Genomic DNA, 13,073 nt, shown 5'->3' on the forward strand with positions numbered 1-13,073 from the left:
TTGACGTAGAGGCTGGGTTACAATCCACGGTATCAGGAATTGGTATTTACTGCAGGTAACAGATCCCAGTGAGTAAATTAAAGTTTGGGATATATTCTAGAGGCTCAGGATTGAGATGCAGACATTTTGCTGATGTGTTCTGTGTTTTGTCTGTTCCATTTACTCTGATTCAAGCAGTGTGAAATTACCTTGCTCTGATTTTGTAGACATTTTGGAAAAAGACTGTCTGGTCTCAGGAACCAGAATCCAAGATGGAAAAACCCTTGCAGCTGGTTTGCAACAAGGATGGGAAGCTACAGCTTAACCCAGAGGCTCTGAAGGTCCTCCAGTCCATTGAGGACCCAATGGTTGTTGTGGCTGTGGTTGGTGCTGCTCGTACAGGGAAGTCCTACCTCATGAACTGTCTTGCGGGAGATAAGAAGGGTAAGGGCAGTGGCTGTAAACTTCCACCTCTAACCTTTCACCTCTGTTTACTATCTGTCTTGCAGAAATTATCCTGAGACCTGGGACACACAGAGCACACTTGCATTGTCAAGCTGTCAGAAGTGGGAGATGTACTGGTGACATCCATTTGTGTCATGTTGGTGTTCCCATTACTGTTTTGGGCAATGGGTCGAGAGAGATCTAGGGAATTTAAACTGCATGCTTGCTTCATACCTTGGATGCAGAGAGCACACTGGCATTGTTAATGGTGACCAGAGTCACTTGCTGCAAAACCAACTCTGTGCTGACCATCAATTGTTCTTTTTCACGAATTGTACAACAATCTCAGTTTATTCTTCCCTTGTTCCCAACAATTCGTCCAAAACCCTATCCCTCACTCATAAACTAGGGATAGGGCACTCACAACCTGCACATCTCTGGGCAATGGAACACAACAGATCCACTTAAGTTTTGCAAACTTTACCTCTCTGTCTCTCTCCCTCTGAAGGATTCTCAGTGGATTCAACTGTCCGGTGTCACACCAAAGGAATCTGGATGTGGTGTCGATCCCTCCCTCAGAGACCCAATGAGGTCCTCCTGTTGTTGGACACCGAGGGTCTGGGAGATCCTGACAAGGTCAGTCCTTCTCTCACAACTATCCCCCTCCTCATAAGAGTGGTTTCATTACCAAAGAGGTAACCCACAGACCCGAGTTCAAATCCTACCACAGGCAGTTTAGATGGTTAAATGCCATTTACAATGTAGATTCTTAGTAAAACATAATTAAGTTGTTGATTTATTAACTAACATTGTCATGCTGAGCTTCAGGGAGGAATTCTGGCATATTTTCTATTGTAACTGTATGTGATCAAAGACCATTACCCACTCCAAATTACCTGCGCTACCACTCCAATTCCCATCCTCATCCTCCCAGATGAAAAGGATGTTAAGGTGCATGACAGTGTGATCTCCCCCAGCACTGTGGTGGTGAGCACTGGCTGAGACTCAGTCTGTAAGGCTTACCTTGGCCATACACCTGCCACTGGTGGCATTGTCAGGAAAGACGCTGTGGGAAGCCTCACCCACCAACCTCTGTAAACACTGAGCAAGAAATGTCCAGAAATGGGATTGTTATCTATCAGACTGATCTCTGAGAGAGAGCTCTCACTAACTGGTTGTTTGTCCTACCTGCAGGGAGACATCGACAATGATACTTCTATCTATTCACTGGCTATCCTTCTGAGCAGCATCCTCATTTACAATGGTCAAAGAAACATAGACTAGCAATCCCTGCAAGACCTACAGTATCCTTCACTGGTGTCTCTCAGTCCTTCTCTTTCAGGGTGATATCTCTACAGTGACCAGTGCCTCTCAGTACCCCTCTCTTGGGAATATCTTCTGTGACTGATATCTCTCAGTCCGACTCTCTTAGAAAGAGATTGTACACTGACAGGTTTTTCTCAGCCCCTGTCTCTCTTAGTGGGATAACTGTGCACAAACGTACAATTCTCTCTCCCTTTCTTTTGGCATAAATCTGTCAACTGGCCATTGTCTCTCAATCATAGAGTCATTGAGTTATACAGCCGCGAAAGTATCCCTTCAGCCATGCTTGTCCAGTCCAACAAAAATGTATTCTCAATCTGATTCCATTTTCCAGCACATTCCAATATTGCTCTGAATTCTTGACATCTTCATACCTATCCACATACTTCATAAATGTGTCTAATGTACATGCCTCATCCACTTACTTTGCTGGCTGGTTTAATATAATCACGACCCTCTATGTACATCTCAGGTTCTTATTAATCCTTTCACTCTATCCATAATACTAATTCCTGTAGTTTTCATTTCCTCAACCTTGCAAACAAAGACCATTGACCCTATCAATGATTTTGTTATTACAGCTGTGAGATCACACCTCAATCTTCTATGCTCCAAAGAATAAAGGCCAATGTGTCTAACCTCTCAGTTCCATGACACCTGGCAACATCCTTCTTAATGCCTTTTGCTCGTCAAGACCCTGTCTCTCAGGGAGATATCTCCACAATGGCTTTTGTCTCTTCGTCACACTCCCGCTGAGAGGGAGATCTGTACACTGACTGGTGTTTTGTCCCTCTTTCTGAGAGGGAGGTCTGTATCCTAAATGGTCCCTCTCCCCTTCTTCCCCTGACATTCCTCACTATTTTCCTGCCAACCCTTCATTGTTTTATCCTTGATGTTGCTCCCATTTTTGTGACTGAACTGTCCAAGCGGATCCAGATGAAGTCCCAGCCTGATGGCTGCAGCAGTTGGAACTTTGTCCGTTTCTTCCCTGAATTTGTCTGGGTGATCCGTGATTTGACACTGGAAATGAACATCGACGGAAAAGATGTGACTCCAAATGAGTACCTGGAGCACATTCTGAAACTGAAGGACAGTGAGTATGTGGCAGTGCCAGTCTCTGAGTCAGGGTGAACTTGGAAAGTGGCCAGAAAATAGATGGAGCAGGGTTGAATTCAATGTGTGATGGGTGGTGAAGAAAGTGGCAACCTCTTACCTGATGATCTGTGCACACATTCTCCAGGGTGTCCCAGCCCCTTCACATCTCTCATTTCCTACTTTGTCTGCATTCCCCTGCCCTGTTCATATTCACATTACCTCACAATTACCTGCAATAACTGATGCCAGCATACACCATCCTCTGGTTTGATGGTGTAAATGCACCACTCTCACCCAGATGACACCTCCTTCCCATCAGAGTTTCATCTGATTGGCTGGGTGCCAGTCTCCCAAACACACAGCCCTCTCAATCAATATGACCCTCAACTTCCCTTTATCATTTCCCTCCATACTACGGTGCACTTCATGCTCCTCCCACACATCCTGTCCCTCACCATCACACCTCGCAAACTGCCTCCCCTCTGTTTCCCTCCTGTCCTTCCCCTATCCTTCCCACAGGCCTATGGGTAACAGTCACCATGTTGGGAACGGGAGAACAGACTCAGTAAGGATGATTCCTGCTTGATTCTTGGTTGTTTTTTACAGTTGACAGCAGTGAGCAGGACAAGAAATACAATGAACTCCGCAGGTGTATCCGCGATAACTTTCCCTCACGTTGCTGCTTTGCATTTCCCATTCCCACACACTGGAAGAAACTCAAGCAGCTCCAGGAACTGGAGGATAAGGATCTGGATGAGGATTTTGTTACGGAGCGGCAGAACCTCATCGATTACATTCACACCCACAAGAAAGTCAAGAGAGTTGTTGGGGGTCAGCTGGTCACAGGCAGGAGTGAGTAACTGGGCAAAACCTCACCACCTCTCTTCAGTATAACACACTAACCGAGCATGAGAAAATCTGCAGATGCTGGAAATCTAAAGCAACACACACAAAATGCTGCAGAAGCTCAGCACGCCAAGTCGCATCTATGGAAAAGTGTAAACAGTCAATGTTCCGTGCCAAGCTCCTTCATCAGGACTGGAAAAGGGAGGGGAGATATCAGAATAAGAAGATGGAGGAGGGGAAAGGAGGAAGAAGTACAAGGTGGGAGGTGATAGGTGAAGCTGGGAGAGGAAGAGGTGGTAAAGTAAGGAGCTGGGAATTTGATTGGTGTAAGAGATAAAGGGCTGGAGGAGGGTGAATCTGATAGGAGAGGACTGAAGAACATGGAAGAAGGGGAACGAGTTGGATCACCAGATGGAGGTGCTGAGCAGGTTAGAAAAGACGGTGTGAGAGGGAAGCAAGAATGGGGAATGGTGAAGGAAATGGGGAGGCGGGGGAATTACCAGAGGTCGAGAAATCAATGTTGATGCAATCATGTAGAGCACCTTCTCTCTCTGTCCGCCACAAAAAGCGGGATTTCCTTGTGGCTACCTATTTCAGATCTACTTCCTGTTCCATTCCAACAGGTCTATCCATTACCTCTTTTTTCCACAATGACGCCAGCTTATATTCTGTCTGGGTAGTCTCCAATCTGATGGCATGAACGTCAATTTTTCAAACTGTTTCTCCTTCCCTTCCCTTTCTTCCATGATCTTCTACCATCTCCTATCAGCTTTCCCCCTCTCCAAACCATTGTCTCTTTCAAAAATCATCTTCGTACCTCTTCACTTCACCCCCTCCTCCTCTCCTGATGTCACCTATCACCTGTCACCTTGGATTTCTTCGTCCCTTCCCCACATTCCCAACCTGATCTCTCCCTTTCCTTTGCAGTCCTGGTGAAGGGTCTTGGCCTAAAACACTCACCTGGAATGGGAATATACTATCAGAGTAGATGGCATTGAATGGGAAGAAATTTGGATGCCATTGGAAATGTGTACAAGGGAAGGGAATGGGAAGGGGCTGAGATCCCATTGCACGTGTGGACAATGGAATTGAATGGGAGGGGGTTGGGAGCCCATTGGGAGTGAGTGGAGTGCTGTGGGATACCAGCATGTGTGCAGAGGTTAGGAGTGAATAGAAAGAGATGTCATTCACTACAAGTGAAAGGGGAGGTGTAGGGTTCCACATGTGCATATGAACTGTAGGATTCAATAGGAAGCAGGTGGGGTCCCATTGGGAATACGGACTGTGAGATTCAATGGGAAGGGAGGGTTTTATTGGGAGCATTGACTATGTTTTTGAACAGGAAAGGAGTGGGGTCCCATTGGGATATCAACTGTGGGATTGAACGGGAAGGGTTGTGGACCTATTGGGAGTATAGTCTGTGGGATTGAATGGGAAAGGGGTCAGGTCCCATTGGGAGTATGAATTATGGGATTGAATGGGAAGGGTTGTGGACCCATTGGGATTGTAGACCGTGGGATTGAATGGGAAAGGGGTGTGTTCCCATTGGGAGTATGAATGATGGGAGGGAATTGGAGGAGGCGGGATCCCATTGGAAGTGAATGAGAATGGATTGGGAATATTCGTATACGGAGAGTATGGATTGAGGTTGTGATCAGATCTCCAGGTGCTGACCTCCAGAAACATCCCACACAGGATTTGTTGAATTGGCCAAGGCATACGTGGGCATGATGGCAGATGAGGTCCTACCATGTGTTGAGAGCAGTGTCGCCAAATTAGAGGAGGTAGAAAACCAAGCAGCAGTAGATGAAGCCCTGAAATTCTATGATGATGGAATGAAAAAATTCTCAGAATCTGGCTGTCTTACTATGAGCAAACTCATAGAGAATCACAATGCGAGGAGCATAGAGGCATTTAGTATCTTCAACAAAAGATCTATGAACAACAACAGTGGCAAATACGTCCAACAGCTGGAGGTGAGCTTCTTATGTTCCGGGATTACCAACTGTCTCATCTCCGAACACCAGTCCCTAGACTCAACATGTAATAACATGGACTGAGAGACAGAGTGCATATGTATCATCTTGATAGTGAGGGACTTAGAGACACCAGATAGTGCACGCCATTCCCTGAATGAGAGAGGCAGAGAGACACCAGTTTGTATGCATATCACTCCCAGATCTCCCCCCTGAGAGAGACTGACTCAGATATATAGTTGAATGTAAAGATTTATAACGGAGAGGGATGGACTGAAAGACAGTGGTCAGTGTATGTTTCTGTCCCTGAGAGAGAGCAGCTCAGAAACTGTTAGTATACAGATCTCTCCCTGAAAGACAGCGGCTCACAGATATAGATGGTATGCAGATATACCACTGAGAGAGAGGGACCGAGAGATACCGGTCAATGTACAATACTATGTTTCCCCGTTCACTATGCATCTTTCCTTCACTCCCAGGAGACAATGAGCTCTACTTACAAATCTCTCATAGCCAAGGTCAAGGAAAAGTCACAAGAGGAATGTGAGACGCATCTAAAAGAAGTAATGTCATCAATAAAAGAAAACCTGACATCTGGACATTACCTGAGACCTGGTGGTTTCCAGGAGATGAAGAAGGATCTTGATAAGGCCACCAAGGAGTATGAAGAAAGGACTAAGAACGAGGTGGAGGTGTGTTCAATATTTTACAGCAAGGCATTTACTTTCCAATTCTCATAGCTTTTCCTTCCTCTGCCTTACATGGATTCAGAAAACTCCCCCTTCTGCCTCCTTTCATTCACCCAACAAAAGTGTGTTTGATTTCCACTCTCCATAACATCTGGAATGTGATTAACTGGGTAGATTGAGTATGATTGGGGAACGAGGGTTGTGGATTGTGGGAGGCTTTTCAGTGGATGGGGTATGTGCCTGTGGGTCTGTGGGAGGGGATTCCATGTGTAGGGAGAGCTTGTGATGGGGAGATGTCTGTGGGATGTGAAAGTGGATTCAGTGGCTGGAGAGTCAGTAATGGGGCAGAGTATCCATGGGCTGTGGGAATTAGCTTTTAAAGTTAGTTTCTAAGAACCTTCCAATCTCTCCCTTAAAAATCCCTACTCTCTGTTTCCGCTCTGCTTCAATTGAGACAGTTCCAAAAACCAATCATGCATTGGGAGAAAAATGCTTGTTTAATATCTCTGTTGATCAAGCTACCTGTTTATCTAACTCAGCTTTGCAACTAACTGACATGACTCCTATTTCAGGGTTTTCCCAAACAAGTGTCTAGTCCCAGCTTGTCCTACCTTCTCTAATAGAGTAATCTGTCCTTCCAGGTATCATCTGAACTGCTTCAAGTGTGTTATTGTTAAAAAAGACCTATACAGACCATATTCCAGATTGTAATCTCATCAAAACCTGATATAACTGAAGTTTTCCCTTCTACTTTTGTTACACACTCTTACTTGCATACAAGAATTTTGCGAATCTTGCACTAGGACACCCAGATCCCTCTACATCTTAGAACTTCATAAACTCTCCCATTTGGATAATATGGTTTTATTTACCTTTTTGACATAATGGGTATTTTGCATTATCCCACATTGTGCTCGATTTGCCTGATCCTTATCCATTCACACAATTCTCTACTCTTTGTGTCATTTTTTCAATTTATCCTTGTGTCATTTAGAAAAGACGTTCTACCAATCCTGTAGAGTGGTAAAATGAGTTCCTTAATTGTGTATCAATCCCCAGCACTAGAAGTTTGATGGTGAGAACCTGTCTCTGGTCTTCTGTGAACTGGTGTAATGGGAGAGGGTTGGATGTGAATGATTGTATCTTTTATTCTCTGTAGGGGCTGGCTGTCCTCACCCACTTCCTGGAAAAGGAAAAACCTTGTCTGGACCATGTACAGAAAATGGACAGCCAGCTGACGGAGGACCAAAAGCGTGTCTCTGGTGAGAAAATAAACAAAATGCTCAAAATATTCAGGTCAGGGTGTAGCTGTAGATTTAAAATAACTCTCCAAGTCTGAAAACTAAAAATGCAAGAGACTCTTGCTGATGTTCTTCCACATGTTCCCATTAAGAAGTAGCTGGTGTTGGGTCTCCCAAAAAAACAGAAACAGAGCGCCAGAGTGGGGTGCCCAAGAGGAGGAGGTGGATTTGAGGCAGGAGTAGTGGTCACCAATTGGTAATCCTTATCGAAGAGGTATAGGTGCAGAGACAACAGAAAGGCTTGGCATATGATGTAACTGGAACTCAAACATAAATATCAACTCTTTAATCCACTGTTCATTTATTTTTGAAATGCATCGACTATGTGTCTTTGCCCTGTATTGTGCTGTTGCCATACAAAACAAATTCACATCGTATGTTGGTGATAATAAACCTGATTCTGATTTCTGAACTCATTAAGGTGTCAGCACATGGAAGATAAGGGAAGGTCCTGTCTGAGGACAAACTCTCCGCTTCAGAGAGAGGAAGATGAGACAGGGTATTGAAAGCATGGCAGAAGGTGGAGTTGGTGTCAGGGGTGGGTAGAGGGTCGGAGAGATGTGCGATAAAAAGAGAAGGTCTCAGAGGGGTGAAGGAGCTGAAGATGCTGGGAGGCATGGGAGACCAAGAGTGAGAGGGGTAAGATGGTAGAAGACAAGGAGACAGTAGGATGCAGTGGTGGCGTGAAATAATAACATTGCAGTGGCAGAGGCAATAAACAAAAATATCCAGTGCATGATTGAAAAGATCGTCAGGTGTGATGGGAACTTTCATATTGTGCGGACAAATCAAATTGGTTCAGGCAATCTTGAGGAGGAATTCATAGCTTTCTAAAACAATGTGTTATTGAATCTATAAGGGAATGTATCTTTTTGTCATCCTGGATAATGAAAGAGGGTAATGATCCCCTAACTGGAGATCATATTGGAAAGGGTGATCAGAGTATTATTGAATTTCACATACAAATGTAGGATGCAATAATTTCATCTGAACTCCAGTGTATTATGCTGAAACAAGGGAGAATACAATAGGATGAGGAAGGAGTTGGATAGTGTAGATTAGAACACAAGCTATTTGGTGGGATGATGGCTGCAGGAGTGGGAACCCAGCAATTACCCCGATTGTGACCGTGGGTGATGGGAATGGAAAACAACGGTGGGGCACTGACCCCTCTCGTGGGAAGAGCCATGATACTCCAGTGGTTGGGGGACCACCAGTGTTGTTGCTGGGACAGTGACCTGGGTAATAAAGAGGGTGTGGACCATAAAGGTTCTGTTTTACATTCAGACTCCAGGGTAGACCAAGAGCTGCCCATTTCTTAATGAGGAATATTTTCCTTGGACTTCTTTACCAACACTCAGAGACTGTGCAAAAGGTTGTGATGAGGTGACTTGCTCATCTCTACTTCAAGACATGGCACTGGATGGACTTTCAAAGTTAGGAACAATGATGCCATCCTTCAGTCTGATGCTTGATGTAGCGAAGGTCCCTTCCCTGTGTCTACCAAAAGGCACAGATTCCCCTGAGATGTCTGAGGATTTCTCCACCAATGATATAGAGGTTAGGAAATGGAACAAGCTGGTGGGTCTGGCAGACTTGCTGCAGAGAGAGGAATGCACATGTCAGCTATAAGTGGCTTCTGCTCGTAAAGGTCAGGACTGTCAGGACTGTTGTGAGTCCTGTAAGATTATTCCTTTTATCCTAATCCCTGGAAAAAGACACCACTGGCTACTGACTTCGAGCTTGGAAATGAGACAGTTCATGGGCTGTGCAATACCATTCTCCAAAACTTGCTGCCGTGCTCAGACCACCATCTGTTGTGGGCAGAGCACATTCTATCACACATGTGGGCACGGTCCGCATACTAGCACTTTAAGAACTAGCTCTTTAATAGGCTGGAGCACAGCACATTTCCAAAATTTGTTCTGACTGTTATGAGAGACGTAAAGGGGAAGCAGGGGAGTTTCCCATCCCTTAGGGTCATGGGCAAAGATCACATTTATCTCTTCTGTTGGACTATTTCTGGGGGCTGACAAAGGAGCAGAGGAGATTGAGGAGGACAGAGATGAGAGTTTAAATATGCTGTTTTTGATTGCATGCATATTTGTGAAGACTAATCTGAGAAATACCTAAAAATGACTTTTTGGAAACAAAAACCAGTTGAACAGTGATGTCCTTCTATAAAGAATGGGATTTTCCTCCCTCCATTATTGATGATGACATCACCCACGTCTTCTTTTTCTGGAATATGCGTACTTAACAGTGCTAGTGTTCCTTTGTCCTTACCCACCACCCTGAGAGACTCTGCATACAAAGCATCATCCTCTCGAACATCTGCCATCTCCAAAGGGATTCTACACTAAATGTATCTTTAGTAACCCTCCCTCTGCTTTCCGCAGGATTGCTCCCTCCCTGATTCCCTTATCCATTTGTCCCCCCCCCCAAATATCTCTCTCCCGGCACTTAACCCTGCAAGCAGGCTAAATGCTACAACTCCCCATACACTGCCTCCATCATCTCCATTCAGAGCCCGAAACAGCCCTTCCAGGTGAAACAACACTGCAACTCCAAATCTGCTGGAGTTTATTGTGTCTGGTGCTCCCCATGTGGCCTCTACATTGGTGCGACCCTTTGTAAATTGGGCAACTGCTTTGTCAAGCACCTCTGCACCATCCTCCACAAGCAGGAATTCCCAGTGGCTAGACATTTTAATTACAAATCCCATTTCCGCTCCGACATATTGGTTGCTGGCCTCCTCTTGTGCCAAGAAGATGCCATGGTCAGGGTAGTAGAACACCATCTTATATGCTATTTGTAAAGCCTTCAACCTGATGGCATGAATATTGATTTTTCCTTCTGGTAAACCAATTTCCCATCACTCCTTCCTCTATTCCCCACTCTGACCTTTTGCTACTTCTTACCGGCCTATTTCTACCCCAAGTTCCCTCCTCTTCCCCTTTCTCAGATAGTCCACTCTCCCCTTCTATCAGATTGCTTCCTCTCCAGCCCTTAACCTCTCCCACCCACCTGGATTCACCTGTCACCTTCCAGCAAGTATCTTTCCCCTCACCTTACCTTTTTATTCTGGCATCTTCCTCCTTCCCTCTCAGTCTTGAAACCGGGACATAGCTGAAACATTGACCATCTATCATTTCCATAAATGCTGCCTGATCTGCTGAGTTCCTCCAGCATTTTATGTGTGTTTTTAGATTGAACAGTGAGTGAAGTTCCCTCTCAATGTCCTGTCACAGACACATAGGGAAGTGATCCCTTCAACACTCTCTGCACAAACTAACCAATTCATCCTTTGCCCTTTTTGTCAGCTTTGGAACAGGAGTTCTCGAGTATGAAACAGGAGATGAAGATGATGGAGCAGAAGAGGAAGGTGGCTGAGGAATACAGGAATAAGGAGATCATGGATCAGATCAAGAAGAGGTTTGAGGAGGGTAAAATGTGCAGTGTGGATGAGCTGAAGGAAGCCATGGAGCATATAAGGAGTGAGATGGAGAAATACGAAGATGAGGGCAGGAAGGAGGATGCGGAAAGTGCTCAGCAGAAGTACGAGTACCTGAAGAAGAAATATGAAGAGGCAACAAAATGGAGTTTTATGAAATTCATAACGGAGAATGCTGAGACTTTTACTGTACTGGCATCTATAGCAGCACAAATTATTTTATCCATAGCAAGAAAGTAGTCAAAAAAGATGTCTACAATTAAAGTGGATTCAGGAATTTTCTCCCAGTTTATTCACAGATTCTAGCTGGTGAATCTCAGAACCACAGGGATGTGAATGAGATCATCATTTCCCCATGAACTAGTGTAATATGTCCCACTCTTTAAATCCCCTCACACAACACACAGACACTCTCCCCATTCACTGACTTTCTCCATTCAGCAAATCCCCTCCCATAACCCACCATAACCTCCCATAACTCTCAAACAATTCAGTTTATTTTTTAGTCTCACAACCTCTACTTGTATTCATAATTGCCTGCTCCAGGTGAGCATGTCCAGATTTCAATGCAATTCTCCAAGACAGGGTTGTGGACGTTTCTTCAGCAGTTGTTGGACTCCACAGTTACCACCACCAAATAGCTCCTCGAGCACATTTTATGCATTCCCACATAAAGGTTCCAGACTCCACCTAGTAATTGGTAGCTAATTGTAAAGCTACATGTCCAGTTCTTATCCACATTTTTTCAATCCTCTCATATATATGTCCACACTGTACCAGAATTGCCTGAACTATCAGTTCTTTGATTATAAGAGGGTCTGTTTATCCTTGGACATTTCAAAAACCTCTTGCCGGCACAGAATGTCAGCTTCCACATCCTAATTATCAGCTGGTTTAGCGTTCTGGGTCAGTGGTCAGCTCTATTCAATGACCCTGTGTTGACAATGTGGCCTTCCCCCACTCTGCTCTGTGTTCTGTGGATCTCTCTCACTGGCAGAGGTTCCTCCCAGAGCCTGATGGGGAACTTGTCATCTCCCTCTGGCTGCTACATTCCCACCATCAATCCACAATCAGAATGATTACTGGATCACACTAATTATCCAGGCAATAAAGCTGACCACCAGCAATGAACAATTTGGAAGCTGAAATGTGAGAACAGATGAACATTCAGCAGAGATACGAGACTGCAGGTGCTGGAATCTGGAACAACAGACAGGAAGATGTAGGAATCTTCAGTGGGTTGATCAGCATTTGTTGTTGGGGGTGGGGAAGAAGGAATTGTTGATCAAGATCTTGTGGGTCAAGATCATGTATTAGAACTGATAGAGTCTTGACCCAAAATGTTGACAATTCTTCTTCGACCACAGATGCTGCTTGATCCACTGAGTTCCTCCAGCAGGTTATTGGTTTATATAAGTTGAGTGAATAGTTTTAGCAAATAGATTTGTTAAGTAACATAGATGCTACATTTATCCACAATATAACTTTATTAACAAGCCAGTAATCTTTCCAATTAGCTAAATCAATGTAACTGCAATAATAAGAATCAATATATATATATATATATATATATATGTGTGTGTGGGTGAACTTAGATATTGGATCGTCATCCCACCACATGGATGTCTGGATTGAAATACTAGCAGTTTGAGTATTCTGGTAAATCTGTGAAACTTTCATAAATGTCTTGTATAAAGCAGAAAGTTGTTCTCTATTGCATTTAGAACATTTCGGAGAGGAGAAGACTATGATGGCTATATCTTTGTAGGTAAGAATAGAGATTATTGATTCAAAGTTTCAGTTATTATCGAAGTATGTATGCAGTATGCAACTGTAGCATTCTTTTTCTCCAGATAGCCATGAAACAATGAAATATATGGAAGTTAGTTCTGAGAGAAACAGCAAACACAAGCCCCCCTGCACAGAAAAAAACGGCAGCACAAATCAACAACTCCCCAAACCCGTC

General features: G+C 44.3%; 1 pseudogene; it reads left to right on the plus strand.

Annotated features, from left to right (window-relative positions):
• The first annotated feature begins 251 nt into the window (after nucleotides 1-251).
• Nucleotides 252-11,347, plus strand: LOC132382797 (guanylate-binding protein 1-like; annotated as a pseudogene).
• Nucleotides 11,348-13,073: the final 1,726 nt, after the last annotated feature.

Source organism: Hypanus sabinus, chromosome 29, assembly GCF_030144855.1.
Source record: "Hypanus sabinus isolate sHypSab1 chromosome 29, sHypSab1.hap1, whole genome shotgun sequence".
NCBI lineage: Eukaryota > Metazoa > Chordata > Chondrichthyes > Myliobatiformes > Dasyatidae > Hypanus > Hypanus sabinus.